The following is a 15,810-nucleotide window of genomic DNA, read 5'->3' as shown; positions in this document are numbered from 1 at the left end:
CCAAAGTGAAACATTAAAAATTCCCTATAGATATATTCCAGGAAACATTTTAATTGGGCAGATTTTAATAAGGGTGTATCAGTGAAGATTACTGAAATTGATTTTATGTCTTTTGTATTTTAATCACTTGAGTTAATCAACCACCGGCAAATCCCATTTGACAAGGATTAGCATTGTAAAAAATAGATACTGTAGTAGATTTCTCGAAATTCATTCACATTTAAGACTTTTAAAATGCAATAATAGCCTTTTGTTTTTCATGAGCATATTCTCACCTATATAAATTACGGCATTTAAAGTTCAAACTCAGTAACTTTTAATCTAGGAAATTGAAAAATGTAAGTTGCAAAGCAAAAAAAGGTATTTTGAAAATACTATTTAATGTTTAACTAGACTATAGGTAGTTCCTTAAGGTTGTTTGACCTGAAGTGGAGTTGGGTTTGGAAGCTGGTTCCCAGTTGGTGCAGAGCGTGTAGTTTTGTTATGAAAGTTCTTTACCACCTGTGTAAGTGACACCAACACCCAGATGTCACGGCTCTCCAGAGCTAGTCAGAAGAGAAATCAAATTAGTGTTTAAACCCATTTGCATATAGACTCGTCAGTACATTTAACTCAATATAACAAGAAATTTAAAATACTTATATCTTAGAGAAATGAGTGCTGGTTTTGAGCGTTGTTTTTTAACTGAAAGATTATTTCTAGATGGGTATGTGCTTTGTGCTGGTTTCTGCTTCCATATATTTCCCAGGCATTTTAATTAGAGAAGACACTGTGGTAGAACTTTCCTTTCTTGGCCAGAGTCTTTACCCTATTTAACCCTTTGTGTATTTCTGACTGCTCACTGTTCATATTATAGGAGACTAGATTTGTAATGTAGAACTCTCCATAACACGAATGAAATTAATCCCGTCCAAGCCAGCATGGTGGCTTCATATTGAGTAGTAACAGAAGTCTGAACAATTGGATAAATTTGACTTCCAAGACAGCTAAACTTTTCAACTGCAATTTTAAAAACTACACTACACTGTTATAGTTAATCTGACAAAAATGTCCTCAAAGAGTACTTTATTTTATTTAAAGCATCTGTTTAGTTCAACCTTTAATAATTTTGCAAAGAAGGGTATGTGTGTATTTTAATATAGCCTGACCTGAATTTATATGTTTTTAGCTTTAGTATTTAACATTTTGTAACAAATAAACCTTTTTTAAAACAAGTTTGATGAAGTGTCCTGTGGTTATTTTACCTTGGATGTTGAAATACTGAAATGATTTGGAGAATGCTGCCTTGTATTTTTCAAGCGTAATTATGCTTCACAGGTAATTTTCATTATGTATAAAATATTTAGAATGTGGCTGATACTATAGATGACTCATATGTGTCATGAGATAAAGAAATTTATATTGTCTTTAACAGTCAAGACCGGAATTTATCTCAGCAAAATAACTGCCTTTGTTTAGAAAAGTGCTTTGATAATTAAACATAGAAGTGAGCCCCTTATAGGCTTGAGTGTTGTCTGGGACCAAGGCTTGGGAAGTGGAGAAGCTGCTCTGCATAATAGATGGAAAAGAATCTGGAATTTCCCAGGGCTGAGGAGCCCAGGCACGGAGGGGAAAGAGATGAGACAGCCATACCATGAGAATGGATGGTGCATGGAATGATGCGGCTCCTCCCTAGCAGGTTCCCAAATTTTCAGTAAAGCCTACTAAACTCACGAAGGGCTCCACAGTTCCTTTGGAATTATGTTCCTCACACAGATCTTATCTGGACACACATCTTCATAGAAGAGCCCTATTGCCTTTAGTTACCTCCACAGTCCTCTTTGCCATGAGGCCTTTTATGACTTAGCCCTGTCTTTTCTGCCTGAGCACTCCTCCCGCAGGGAGAAAAGGTGCTGCCATCTTGACACACTGGACTGTCCATTAAGATTGTGTACTGGCAGACTTTAAACTCTTCTTATGGCTTGAGGTGGGTTGCCGTTCCCTGTCTACTTTGCAAACCCCTGCATATCCTGAAAAGCCCGTCTTAAATATCATTTCTCTTTTGTGTTCTGTCACTTTCCCAGAAAGAATTTGTTGCTTTTGTGTGTGTCTTTCCTTAGCTCTTTGTTCATACCTCTGTTATGGTGCTTATGGCATTTCTAGGTATTTGTGTATTGGTGGTCTCTACTGGGCTATTACTTGAGGGGCAGGGACCGTGTCTTGAATCTTCTTCATGACCTGCTTCCCAACCCTCCATCTAGCATAAGGCCTGGCATAACCTGTGTAATACATGGGACTGAAAAGGCCAGATTGCTTCAGTTGGAACAATAATTGGAAGCTTGCAAATGAAAATGAAAAGCATGCTAACACTTGAAACTGTTCGCTCAATGTCAGGAGTAGCCAGTATCAGCCAGCATGTAGGACCAGGGTGATCAGCGAGGCCAAGTGTATGGGGAGTTGATGAACATAGAATGGAAAAGTGATAAGTGATGGACCACTGAGGAGATGCAGAACATGAACAAAATAGTCCTTGGAGACGTCTTTGCCTGGGAGTCTTCACTGGAGTTTGGGCAGTAAGATGAGATGGGGAGACAGAAGAGTTTTTGTTGGGCATAACAAAGTTGGAAATGCTCTTGGTGCTATACACAGTGTTTGACTGTATGCAGATGTTCCTTCAACTGCATGTACTTAATTTTCCAGGTCCTGAGGCAGGCTGTGTCTCAAAATCTCAGTTGTCCTCTACTGTTATAGCTTAATGTTCAACAGTAAACTAATGATCAGCATTAGCATAAAAGTGTCTGGCATTCTCTCACATGTTCAGAGCAAAGAGCTCTCTTATTTATAATTATTTAAGAAAATAGCATGCCATTTATGTCACAGCTTGACGAGTTCTTCCTGCCTGCTGCCTCCCAAAAAACCAATGCATTGAGAGCAGCAAGTGTTGTAGCAAAGAAACAACACTTGCAGGGCCAGCCAGGTGAGGAGAATGGGAGACTTTTCTTAATCCACCTCCCTAACAATTCAGCTACTAGGGTTTTCAAGGGTACTTTGGTGGGTAGGGAGCTGGGGAACTGAAATAATTGATTGTCTGGGGATGGAATTACAGGGGTGTGTGTCTAAACTGCCTTCATGCATCTGAGTCAGTTCTGAGGAGGGAGTCTCAGGACCAGGTGGTATCTCTTGGTTTACCAAAATGCTAAATCTGAAAAATACCTGAAAAACCAGTTCTCTAGGTTTCAAAATAGTGATATTATCCGTAGGAGTAGTTGGGGAAATTACAAATTTTGCAGCCTTTGGTTGTATAACTCGGGGGCAGTAAGCAACTTACAGAAAAGCAAGTTAAGCAAACAATGGATGTTTATTGTTCACCTATGCCTATTCTTTAGCAAAGTTCAGGCCCCTATCATAATTCTAACCTTGTGACCTCGTGTTGGTATTTACAAATACAGTTTCAATTTTTGAACAAGGAGATCAGTTCAAGGAGGGAAAGGACTGTTATGATTTCCACACAAGAATGAGCAAAAGCACTTTAGCCTGTTAGAAGCAAGATGGAATCAGTTATGTTAAACTTCCCTGACTACTATAATTTTTGCAAAGGCAGTTTCATTTAATGGACAGGATATATTATTATTTTTTAATTAAGGAGAAAGGAATGGGGATCTCAACCCCTCTTCCTTTGTTGGGCACTTGGAAGATCTGAAGAACTTTTTAACTTAAAAACATATGAACAAAATCCAAAACATTAACTTGCCTTGAAGGTCAAGCCCAGTCCCTCATCTTTGACTTAGTGCCTATCCTGTTTTGTTCATGCCCAAGCAAGATTCTGTTTCTTCCCCTACTGCCTACATCACCACTAAAATGCTTTTGCTTTCAATACTTGTAACCTCTAGGACTCCAGGTCCCAGTGGTTTGATCTCTGATATGTCATATTCAAACTGAATGGTTCAACACTCAGAAATTACTAAATGGGGTCTCATTCTCTTTATTTTTTGATGGTTAACGTTGTGTAAAAGGTAATATATTTGCCTGGCTCAAAGCTCAAAATAATATAAAAAGTCAACTTTGAGAAGAAAGTGCTAGCTCCCATTCCTTCCCCTCGTGCCCTGCATCCTTCACAGGTACTCAGATTTATTAGTGTCTTGTGCATGAAAACTGTTTATTTATGTGAATACAAGCAAACGAAAGTGCATATTTCTCCTCTTCCTCCCTGTAGGAAACTATAGCCTCCTACGAAATGTCCATATTCCTAATCCCCCGAACCTGTGAATAGGTTGCCTTTCATGGCAAAAGGGATTTTGCTGATTTGATTAAGTTAAGGATCTTGAGATACAGAGATTGTTCCGAGAGGGTTCATTGTAATCATGAGGGCCTTTATAGGAGGGTGGCAGTAGAATGATCATTAGAGGAGAAGGCAGTGTTGATGGCAAGAGATTTGAAGTGGCTGCCCTTTGCCCTCAGGGGCCCTGAGCCAAGGAATAAAGATGGGTTCTAGAAGCTGGAAATGCCAAGGGGATGGAGTCTTTCCTCAGTGCCCCCAGAAGGAACCAACCTTGCTGAGACCTGGACTTCAGTCATTCTGATTTTGGACTTCTGACCTCCAAAGCTATAAAGAGAATAAGTCCCTTTTTTTGTTTTTTTTTTTTTTTTTGAGACGGAGTCTCACCCTGTCACCGGGATAGGAGTGCAGTGGCCGGATCTCAGCTCACTGCAAGCTCCGCCTCCCGGGTTTACACCATTCTCCTGCCTCAGCCTCCCGAGTAGCTGGGACTACAGGTGCCCGCCACCTCGCCCGGGTAGTTGGTTTTTTTGGGGGTTTTTTTTGTATTTTTTAGTAGAGACGGGGTTTCACCGTGTTAGCCAGGATGGTCTCGATCTCCTGACCTCGTGATCCGCCCGTCTCGGCCTCCCGAAGTGCTGGGATTACAGGCTTGAGCCACTGCGCCTGGCCCCCCCATATTGTTTTAAGCCACTGTGTTTGGAATAATTTGTTACAGCAGCTCAGTCAGTCCAGTAAACAGCTGGTTTAATGAATTGTTTTGTGAGGTCTTAATACCTGAAACACAGCATTTTGTTAAACAAGTTGTTGTCAAACTGTGGCAGTCATCAGAATCCCCTGAAGGGCTAATTAAAACGGGCTGGGTGTGGTGGAATGTGCCTGTAGGCCCAGTTACTTTGTAGGCTGAGGTGAAGGATTGCTTGAGCCTAGGAGTTGGAGTACAGCCTGAGGAACACAGCGATAGCTTGTCTCCTAAAAAATAAAATTAAGGCTGGGCACAGCTGGCTCAAGCCTGTAATCCCAGCACTTTGGTAAGTCGAGGCTGGCAGATCACTTGAGGTCAGGAGTTCAAGACCAGTCTGACCAACATGAAGAAACCCCGTCTCTACAAAAAATGCAAAATTAGCAACGTGTGGTGGCGCATGCCTGTAATCCCAGCTACTCGAGAGGCTGAGGCAGAAGAATCACTTAAACCCAGGAGGCGGAGGTTGCAGTGAGCTGAGATCGTTCCATTGCACTCCAGCCTGGGTAAGAGCGAAACCCTGTCTCAAAAAATAAATAAAAATTAAATTAAAATACAATTTAAAAACCCAGAAACAATGCTGGGCCTCAGTCGCAGAGTTCTGATTTTGTCTATCTGGGGTGGGACCTGAGAATTTGCATTTATAAGAAGTTCCCAGGTGATGCTTATATGTCACTGGTCCACAGATCATGCTTTGAGAACCCATAAGACAATTAATTCCAGTTTTCAGGTCTGGAGCAGCACCAGCTCCTTGAGGGCCGTTCCTTCTCCTCCACTCTGCCCCAGCCCACAGGAACTTCCCTTGCCCTTCCACCACCAGTGTGACCTTTGACCTCTAGGACCAGGCTCCTCCTTTCTCCTTGATAGTTTTTCCAGTTCCATCACTCAACCCCCATTTTTCTAATTATGTTTCACAAACATTTGACCGAAAGACCAGACTTTTCCCTGAGGCATAGGGTAGCCTAGCGGCTACTGCCTCCCAAAAATGATCTCTCTTTGTGGGAGGGTGGGTGGGAGCTGGGAGCTGATCTAGACCTTCTCAGGATCACACATTCAGACCTGTGCCCTCCTTTCACATTTTGTTGACCTTATAATCTCTCCTGCTCAGGGTTTCTCTGGGCTTATACTGAGCGCTGTGTCCTGGACCCTTTGGACCAATCAAAGACCCAGGACTGTGAATTCGTATGGAGTTGATACAGAAGTTATTAAGAAATAATTTGTAGGCAGATAGTAAGGTTTTTGGTGGAATTTTTCCTGTAATAAGAATCCCTGAACCATCTCTTTCCTAACAGAAAGGGTGGCTTGAACGGCCAGGCCAGCAAGCTTTGATATGCCAATACAGGCCCGTAAAAACTGGGTTCACTCAATATGGTGATTCCCACCATCTTTTCCTTGTCACCAGGTGTACCAAATGTCATGGCCACCTCCAGATAACACCATGGGTTCAGAACATCATGGTGACCCGTATTTGCATACCAAAGGGCTAAGGTGGGAGGGCCAGGCTTTTTGCCGGCTAGGTGAATGACACACCTGGTCAAACCAATCCCCTGGGCCCTATGCAAACCAGACACCACCTCCTCCAGCATCCAAATATAAGCAGCCACTTTCTGGTGCACACAGGGTTTTCTCTTTGTTTGAATCCCCCTCCCTCTGTCTCTGTCCTGGGGAGGTACTTTCTTCTTCCTTCCTTGTTTCTTGCCTATTAAACTTTTTGATCCTTAAAATCACTCCACGTGTGTTCATATCATTACTCCTATTGGCTCGAGGCCAAGAACCCTGGTGTTCCTCCAGCCATCAGAGCCGTATCAGAGTTAATGTAAAATTAAATTCTGAAAAAACTTAGCAACAGTCTTATATGAATTTTTAAAGCATTTTAAACATAAAATTTGAGTCCCTCAATATTTTTTGTTTACAATGATAGAATTTTCTACTGTCTCAGAATATATATTTTTTTTACCTGAGTTGTCTACCTTTTTGTTAATTTCTGGTTTTTAAAAAATATTCAGCCGCCTTGTAAGAATGAGAAGAAATATTGGAGCACAATCATAAATAAATAATCTTTTTAAGCCTAAGAGCCTTGCAACACCAAATTTGGCTAAGCAAGTTCTAAAGAGAGTTACTGAGTAACCGCTATCCTCAGGCAGGCTGGCTTGGAACGGGAGGGTGCTTTTTCCTTCCTCCTCCCAAGTGGAAGCATCTTGCTTTTGCCTTTACTTTTCATAAATTTAAGGCTGAGGAAAAATGCAACATCCTCAGTTTCAGTTTCCATAAAATTAAAATTTATGTAGGCAATTTTCATTTTCCTCAAAATCTCTTGTCTAATTCTCTCCCCATTGTCCAGCCTGAGTCACTGAACACACCATTGTTCTGGGGACTTCTGTCCCATTGGTTGGAAGAGGACTAGGGTTGGTTTTCTAAATTTAGTGACTTCCTCTGAGGAATGGATGGCCTCTGAGGCAATAAAGCCGTTCTAGTTTAAAGTAACTACATACCAAAATCCCTGAGAGGCCACCTGCTAGAACCCTGCTTGCAATGCTGCAGTGCCCAGGCGAGGTTAAAATGCTTTCTTTGACTAGACAGAAAGCAAAAGTTAAGAAAATTCCTTAGCAAGAACTCAGATATAAAGATTATGCACAAAAGCTAACAGGTGCTATTAAGTATGCCTGGGCATTTTTCTAAGCTGTACATCACCACCAACAACAACAACAATAACAACAAAACCTTCTCTTTTACAACCCTCACAATTTTTTTTTGTTTTGAGACGGAGTCTCATTCCATTGCCCAGGTGATCTCCGTTCACTTCAGCCTCTGCCTCCTGGGTTCAAGTGATTCTTTTGCCTCAACCTCCCAAGTAGCTGGGGTTACAGGCACTCGCCATCACACTCTGCTAATTTTTGTATTTTTAGTAGAGACAGGGTTTCACCATGTTGGCCAGACTGGTCTCGAACTCCTGGCCTCAAATGATCCACCTGCCTTGGCCTCCCAAAGTGCTAGGATTACAGGTATGAGCCACAGCTCCCAGCCTGACCCTCATGACTTTTAATGAATGTGATAAGAAAGACTGAGTTTGTATAGCACCTTAGTAGGCATTGAGTGGCCCTACGCTGCTAGAGGGTGTCCTTGTAAACATATTTGTTGCTTGTAACTTACTTTTTTCTTTATTTGTTGTTCACAAATGTCATTTGCTCAGACATCCAAGGAAGATGGGCTACCATTAGCTCTTACTTTTTGTGTGTCTTCTAACACTTTCTCCAAAATATAATAGTTGCTTAGGAAATGTCTGTTGAATGTAACAGAACACAGCAGGGAACACAATGTCACTGGTCTCCAAGTGGATGGTATTGACTGTTTCGGTCCAGATACCCATTTGTGCTTGGGGCCCAGGGAACTTGGCCAGAGGGCTCAGGGGAGAGGCATAGGGGACACCAACATCAGTGGAAGGGTGAGACGCCACCTCAAGGGACTTCACAGGCAGGACCTCAGGGAGGGGCAAGTGTGGAAGGACAGGAGGTCAATGGGAGGCACCCCAAGAATAACTTCAGGAGACAATGGGGCCTGGTTTTGGAGCAGGCAAGAGGTGTTTGCATGAATTCCATAAGCTGGTGAGGCCTGAGGAAATGGAAGTATTAGTTATTTCAATATCACCATTTATTGTGCTCTTACTGAGGGCCAGACATTCTGCGTACATGATTTCCTTCAGAAGAGCTGATATGGCACAGGAAAGTGGTCTGGTGGGGTGGCTGAGCATGTGATGAAGCCAGACTGCGCAGGCAAATTCACATCCCAGCTCCAACCCTTACTGTGTGACCTCAGACAGGTAAAGTGACCTCTCTCTGGACTTTAGCTGCTCATTGTAACATGCAGCTAATGGACTACTAACCCCATAGTGTCACTGGGAGGAGTAAATGAGGTCATACACATTAAGTGCTGAAACCAGTGCCTTGCACAGAGTTAGCACTCTGCAAGTATAACCACTCTCATTATCTCTGTCATTTTATTGTCCCAGCAATCCAGTGGCCAGGGGCTGTCAGTATCTCTATTCTAAAATGAGCACAGTGAGTCACCGCCTAAGGCCATGTGGTTAATAAGTTGCAGAGCTGGGAAGAACTGTGACCTGACTCCAAAGCTCGCATACTTCACCGACTAGCAAAGAGCCTCCATAAGCATTCTAAGAAAAATGTACAATAATCCAGCAAACACGGACGTCAATGTCCTCCTTTGAGGATGCTGTTGCATTGCTGTCTTTGGGCAATGTGAGGGAGGCTGGGCATGTTGCTGGGAGACACATTCTTTTAGTTGACTTGCAAGGCTGACTCCAAGGTCAAGGAGTTATTAAGGTCATCCTCCCTCCCCACTTTCCTTCCCACCCACCTCTGAGGAAACTATTCCAAAGTCTGACCTGATTAGGATTCTTCAAATGTTGTGACTTGTTAACACACCAACCTTGTGGTTAATATTTGACTTAACCCAAAACGGATAGGAAAAAACAGCATGCTTGGTAGGAAGTGTTTGGGGAGAATGGAGAGCTGCTTGCAGGGCTCATTCAGCCGCGGGGAAGCCAGACAGTGAGGTTTCTCTGTGAATCACCTTTCATTTTAATTTAATTAGTTAATTTAATGTTCATTATCCTTAATTCTTATAATAAGAAGCCAAACTGGAGAGATTTGCTAACCTATAGTCACACAGTTGGGAAATCGCCTAACCAGGATTTGAATTCAGTCCACGTGGCTTCTGATCCGTGAAAGGAGCAGGAATTTTAGATTCTGGGGCCAGTTCCTGTTAGGAGCTGAGCAACTTAAACATTTTCTCATTAAAGAAAATATACTTCAATAAAGTTGTAGAAAAAGGAAGAAAGAGAGAAGAGAGAAAAGAAAGGAGGAAGGAGGAAGGGAGGGCAGGAGAGAAGGAAGGGAGGAAGAAAAGTATAGGTAGCTAGAAAAATGTGTTCTGACTGGTTCTGTAACCACTGTAGACCAGTGACATGTTCAAAGCAAGGCCAGCAAAACTGGATAAAAATGGAAAAATTTTGTTTCTGGGCAAATGCTTCTCACACCTTCTTGTCATCTTCTTCTGAATTTAATTACCCACCGTGACACCCACAATACAGCCTTGTGACCACAGAATTCTACAATCCATGAAGAGCAAGTGCACCTTTTTGTGTTTGCTTTTGCTAACTGCTTGCTGCAGTTAACAGAGTCCTAGAATTTATGGTTTTCCAGGAGAGTTCAGTCTTAACGATGCCTTTTATACACTTGTTGATGCTTAGGACTGTATTGATAAATCAGCTCTAACAGCTCTTGGCACAGACTTTGGTCTATAATGATGCTTGAATTGAACCAGGAGATGAAGACTTTGATGGACTCTGTGTCATTATTAAGAAACTTGGGAATTATGCCAGATTATCAGCTGAAAGTGTAAATAAGTTACAGAATGCTGACATAGAAGAAATGCCAAACATTGACATGATGCACCCATTCAGCATCTGTCTCAGGCTGTCAGAGCTGCTATAACAAAATACCATAGACTGGGTAGCTTATATACAACAGAAATATATTTCTCATAGTCCTGAAGGCTGCGAAGTCCAAGACCAAGCTCCTGGCTGCTTCAGTGTCTGAAGAGAACACATTTCCTGGCTTGTAGATGGTGCCTTCTCACTGTGTCCTCACATGGTGGAAAGGACAAGCTAGCCCTCTGAGTCCTCTTTAAAAGGGCACTAATCCCATTCATGAGGGCTCCACCATTATGACCTAATCACCTCCCACAAGGTCCCACTTCCTAATACCATCACCTTAGGGGTTAGGATTTCAACATATGAATTTAGGAGGGGCAGAAGCATTCAGACCATAAGAGCATTCCTTGCATGAAATGGTGTTAACTGTGGAAAAGCAAGTGAGAGCAGCAAAGGGAAGAGAAGTGAAAGGGCAAAATATTAGCATTTCCAGTGCTTGTAACCCATAAAATGAATTCTGAGAGAGGTGCTTCTTGAAAAAAGGGCAGGTAAAAACTTTGAAATATAATGGGTACTTAGTTACTACTTTGGAAATTCACAATGCATGTAACATATTAAAGGCTCTGGCAAGTCCCAAGGTCAAGCTTCCAGCCCGTCTGTCTTCACAAGCCTGTGTGAATGTCTGCTAAGTAAATTTACCAAGCTTGGGGTCTTGCCAGTGCTACCCCCTTGCTCTGCCGCTAATGTCCTGGACAAATGAAACATCTACTTCTTTCTTTCTTCCTTTTTTTTTTTTTTTTTTTTTGTCTGAAATGAAGTCTTACTCTGCCAGCCAGGCTGGAGTACAGTGGCACAATCTCTGCTTTCGCTCACTGCAACCTCCACCTCCCAGGTTCAAGCGATTCTCCTGCCTCAGCCTCCCGAGGAGCTGGGAGTACAGGTGCACACCACCATGCCCGGCTTTTTTTTTTTTTTTTTTTTTTTGAGATGGAGTCTCACTCTGTTACCCAGGCTGGAGTGCAATGACGCGATCTCGGCTCACTGCAACCTACACCTCCTGGGTTCAAGTGATTCCCCTGCCTCTGCCTCCTGAATAGCTGGGATTACAGGTGCCCACGACCACACCCAGCTAATTTTTGTATTTTTAGTAGAGATGGGGTTTCCCCATATTGGCCAGGCTGGTTTCGAACTCCTGACCTTAGGTGGTCCACCCACATCGGCCTCCCAAAGTGCTGGGATTACAGGCGTGAGCCACCGCGTTTGGCCTAATTTTTGTATTTTTAGTAGAGACAGGGTCTCACCATGTCGATCAGCATAGTCTAGAACTCCTGACCTCAAGTGATCCACCCGTCTCGGCCTCCCAAAGTGCTGGGATTACAGGCATGAGCCACCGTGCCCAGCTGAAACATCTAACATGTTGCAGATACTAATTCCACAGTACTTCCGGAGTGTCTCAAGGGTAAGACTGGATTAGGAGCCCTGACTGAGCTCACCTGCTGTATTACTCCACATGACTCATCCTCTCATCATCCCTCTAAGCTGGAGGTGCCTCTCAGGGAGGCTGTTTTCCATCCATCCTCTGTTGCCCTTTCCTATATCTCAGCAAAGGGAAAGAGGTAAATATTTTATATGCTTGTGGGGTTTAATGAGGCTAAGAGTATCTGTTTTTAAAGTTTATCAGATAAAAGGCATAGACTCTCAAAATGGGCACAAGTCCTGCAGGCCAGCACTGCATAGCCCAGCATTTCCAAACTCATGGAACCCATTTTTTCATGTAACATTTGCTGATGTGCCATGGAACCAGTGTTCTGAGACAGCTGCTCTGGAGACTCTGAGCTCAAGTAGCTGGGATTACAGGCATGTGCCACCATGCCAGCTAATTTTTGTATTTTTAGTAGAGATGGGTCTTCACCATGTTAGCCAGGCTGGTCTTGAATTCCTGACGTAAAGCGACCTCAAGCGATACACCTGCCTTGGCCTCCCAAAGTGCTGTATACAGCCTCTTTGAATGCCTGGGAGACACTGCTGAAGATTCCTTATACCCTGACCTTGGTAAGAGTAGACCATTATTTGGTACTACCCTCACATGGCAGCAATTTGCTAGATTCTCTGTAAGTAGGAAATTTCCAAACTACCAGTGTCAACCACCTCTTTGGTTCAGAGCAGTAATTTTCAACATTTCCAAGCTTGTAGACCCCCCCCTTTTTTTTTTTTGCTATAGTAAAAGATGGGACAGACCACAGCCTCTCCATATATACTGGTGAGTTTTGCCATCAACTGAGAAAGCAGAATTGGTCAAAAGCTACTATGAATGCTGGGATTTTTTTTTAAAGTAAATTAAATATTTTGAATAGATAATTATATGTACATGGCAGTTATCCTTGAACTGAGTTTATATTGTATTCCTTGCTGCTTCCGCCATACAGAAAATAAACCAGGAAAAACTTCTAACTGGGTAAATCAGCTGTTCACCTTTATTGAAATATTGGAAAAGGGCCAGGCATGGTGGCTCATGCCTGTAATTCCAACACTTTGGAAGGCCGAGGCAGGCAGAGCTCATGCTCCTTAGTGGGGATCACTTATCCCTCACTTATCAAATTCCTATAAAGGAGGAGGGATTTTTCTTCTCCTTCCAGCTCAGGGAGTGTTGAAGGAGCACTTTGCATCCTTTGCTCCTTTTCTCACTTGGAGGAGGAGTCCTCTGGTTAGATTAAGGACAGTCTATCTGCCATTGGACCACACCTTCACACAGGGGTGGGGAAACTGACTCAAAAATAACCTAAGGTGTGGCCGCCCCTCCCTTGTGCTGCCAGCTAAAGGCTTCCTGGATGGGGAGGAGACCTAGGGCTCCTTGGTTTTCCTGTGGTTTACCTGTCTGGAGATGCCCACACTGTTCCCTTTCTGGGGGCAGCCGTCCCTGCCGCCCCCTGCATTTTTTAATTGTACAGTGACTGCTTTGGTGAGGCTAAAGGAGATCTTCTATGCAGGGGGCTGGATAAAGGCACCCGGAGTCACCTCTACACAAGGGTTGCATTCTAGATGTCAGGGGACAGCCCCCATGGCCACAGGTTCCAGCTGTGCTCTTTAATTCTGTCTTCCCAGGAGTTGCTGGTCCTCCATTCCCAGAGTGGGTCCTTTGGTCCCCATTTAACACATCTGGCTAGAACCCTGGGCAGACTGTGTTAAAGATCATCCACACTCAGTTCTCAAGGATGACTTAATAATGGGAGGAAGTGCAAAATCTCCACCCCATAAACAGCTGTAATTTTACATATGAAGTGTCTTAAGTTTTACAAGGCATACAAGAGAATAGGAAGGAGGCATCTCTGCTTGCTTCTGAGAAAGCGCAGCTGCAGGTCCCCAGAGGCTTGAGCCCAGTCAACTAGGAGGGAGGAGTTGAGCGCGCAGGAAGAGCCGGTAAAAAAAACCCCAGAGCCTCGGGTTGCCTCTGTGCTCTCACGTTCTGTGCCGTCATTGACTCTCCTAGTTACCCCTCTCTCTCCCACTTTCAGCTCCGCACAGCTCACCAGGAAAGTCGCCTGGGGACAGGAAGTATAAACTTGTGCATAAATATAGACCCATTTTAAACATCACTTGTGCTTAAAGGGACCAGACCAGAATTCTCTTCCCCTAATGAGCAAGATTAAATTCTGCCCCTTCAAACATTCGGTGTATTTAAGAAGAAGACCCCTATTAAGGCCGGGTGTGGTGGCTCACGCCCATAATCCCAGCACTTTGGGAGGCCGAGTGGGTGGATCTCTTGAGGTCAGGAGTTTGAGACCAGCCTGGCCAACATGGTGAAATCCTGTCTTTACTAAAAATACAAAATAGCCAGGTGTGGTGGTGTGCATCTGTAATTCCAGCTACTCAGGAGGCTGAGGCAGGATAATCACTTGAACCCAGGAGGCGGAGGTTGTAGTGAGCCAAGATCACGCCACTGCACTCCAGCCTGGGCGACAGAGTGACTCGTCTCAAAAAAAAAAAAAAAAAAAAAGACCCCTATTAATATAAGAAAGGAATTCTAAGTAAAATATCTCAGGAGCCCAGTTCTTTACAATATTATGGTATAGTCAATTAAGGAGCATGGCTTTCTCTGGCAACCAAATGTCAAGATAACGATCTAACAATACTCACGGGGGATATAAATAGTGTGGTCTGGGCCACATAGATCCATTTATCACCAGTTTAAGAATTTACCATCGGTTTAAGAATTTACCAGTTCTTTCTCCATCCTTAAGGGGCATCTTTGGACAGCCTTGAATTGGAAGAAATGGCTGTCTGGAGTCCAGCCCAAAGAGCCAGGCTGGAGGAAGCAGAGAAGGTGGTTATTAAAATCAACAACATTCGCAGGAGATTGGATCACTTACTTTCTTCAGTAAACAGAAAGAGTAGAGCTTTGGCTGTGAATTTTTTGGTTGGTAATTTTTGGTTTTTGTTTTGTTTTGTTTGCCAGCCCCTAGTGCCAGTCTCTCCATACTCTTTGAAAGATCATTCTTTCTATCCTTGCATATCACACAGAACTACTCAGCAAGGAGCAGGGCAGAAAACGGGAGGTTACATGAGGTGTCCACACACCGGCCAGGGAGCTGCCAAGTCCCTTTTCCCTGCTTGGCAGCCAGAACCCTGACGATGAGGCGCAACCCCCAGCTGTGAAGCTGGAGACACTGAATGACTCAAAAGAAAAGGTGTCCAGGAACCAATAATTGGGGGAGCTCCCAATGAGACAGCCAGATCCACACCTGTTCATTTATTCTTTAATCTGTTCACTCAAGAAAGAGCCTACTATCTGCCAAACAGTCTTGATGCTGCAGATACAGCAGTAAATAGACACCAATCCCTGACTTCAAGGCACTTATATTCTAGTAGGGAAGAGACAGTAAACTAAATAAATCATACCAAATATTAAAAGATAGACTGGGTGTGGGGCCTCACACCTGTAATCTCAGCACTTTGGGAGGCCAAGGCAGGTGGATCACTTGAGCTCAGGAGTTCGAGATCAGCCTGGGCAATAAGATGAAACCCTGTCTCTACCAAAAATACAAAAAATTAGGTGAGCTTCCATGGAGGCATGTGTCTGTGGTGCCATCTACTCAGGAGGCTGAGGTGGGAGAATCACTTGAGCGTCGGAGGATTGCTTGAGCCCAGGAGGCAGAGGTTGCAGTGAGCTAAGATCATGCCACTGCACTCCAGCCTGGATGACAGAGTAAGACCACATCTCAAAAAAAAAAAAAAAAAAAAAAAAAAAGATAAATGCTATAGAAAAAAATAAATTGATAAAGAGGGATAGGGAATGCTAAGTGAAAGTGGAAGGGAGAGTGTTAGATAGGGGGATGGGGGAGCCCTTGCTGAGAGGGTGAGATTTGA

At 43.5% G+C, this 15,810-nt stretch overlaps 1 long non-coding RNA gene across 1 annotated transcript; it reads left to right on the top strand.

Moving 5' to 3' along the window:
- The first annotated feature begins 6,095 nt into the window (after positions 1–6,095).
- LOC139363826 (uncharacterized) lies at positions 6,096–14,839 on the top strand. Its single transcript, XR_011624859.1, has 2 exons — positions 6,096–10,994; positions 14,685–14,839. It is a non-coding gene; the product is annotated as an uncharacterized lncRNA (long non-coding RNA).
- The last annotated feature ends 971 nt before the right edge of the window (positions 14,840–15,810 follow it).

The sequence above is a fragment of the Macaca nemestrina genome, chromosome 6 (genome assembly GCF_043159975.1).
Source record: "Macaca nemestrina isolate mMacNem1 chromosome 6, mMacNem.hap1, whole genome shotgun sequence".
Lineage (NCBI taxonomy): Eukaryota > Metazoa > Chordata > Mammalia > Primates > Cercopithecidae > Macaca > Macaca nemestrina.
This window is presented reverse-complemented; position numbering and strand designations above follow the sequence as displayed.